The sequence below is a fragment of the Arachis ipaensis genome, chromosome B01 (assembly GCF_000816755.2).
Source record: "Arachis ipaensis cultivar K30076 chromosome B01, Araip1.1, whole genome shotgun sequence".
Lineage (NCBI taxonomy): Eukaryota > Viridiplantae > Streptophyta > Magnoliopsida > Fabales > Fabaceae > Arachis > Arachis ipaensis.
This window is the reverse complement of record NC_029785.2, coordinates 2,373,856-2,374,905: the sequence shown is the minus strand read 5'-3', so window position 1 is coordinate 2,374,905 and position 1,050 is coordinate 2,373,856.

The window sequence follows — 1,050 nt, the reverse complement described above, 5'->3', positions numbered from 1 at the left end:
AAAGATAATTAAAATTTATTAATTATTATAATAATTAATAAATATTAAACAAGACAAATTTTAATTATTTTTTATATTTTTTTAACATTATCGGAATAATTATTAGTTCTCAAATGGCACTATCATGAACTTAGAAAAGGAAACTTCATTTGAATAGTGACAAAAACATAGAAAAATCTAGGAGATCACACTAGATTTGATAAGCGTTATTTATTACTATGTGACCATCATTTTCGGAAAGTGCCAAAGATCAATGTCCAAGGTTGAACTAATTCCAAAAAAATAAAAGAAAAGGTTAACACGTCCTAAAAAGCATTAAAAAAGAAAAACAAAAATATTATGTATGCTAAAAATCAATCATTAAAGTAGTTAATGTATATTTTATATTATATTTTATGGCTTGGGGAAGAAGCAAAGGCAAATAAGCATGCTAGCAAGTCAAGCACGTGTCTGCTATTTTCTATGTTATAGGGAGTTAACACATTTCATAAGGGTGACCACTTTCATTCCGTACACATTGCTTGTGAATCAAGTTATTAGTCTCACTATTTTTCATTTTTTATTTTTATTTTTTTAGGCCAAACTAGATTAAGTTTCTTTAATCATTTTAATTAATCTTTTGTAATTAACTTTCCTTACAAGGTTATATATTGGCATTCCATTGCAGTTTCTCCAAGTAATATTATACTTAATCTGCTTTTATGTCTTATAAATTGTGACACTAATAATATTCGAATAATATATTCTATCACAAAAATAATAATAATAAAAAAGTTATTTATTGGAGACAATTTCATTTAAATATTAAAAACCTTGTAACGAGTATCTCCCTACCAACACTACTTAAAAAAGAACGAAATTTCTACCACAAATTCCTTAGCCAAACATATCATGTGTTATTTTATCAGGTATATCATCTTCAAATTTCTTTTCATTTCTTTTTTTTTTCTTTTTGATAACTTTTTTCCTCAGCCACTATTATTATTTTTCTTTGCGGTTACACAGAATTAATGTCGTTAACCAATGGCATGTATTGTAAGAATTGTTATC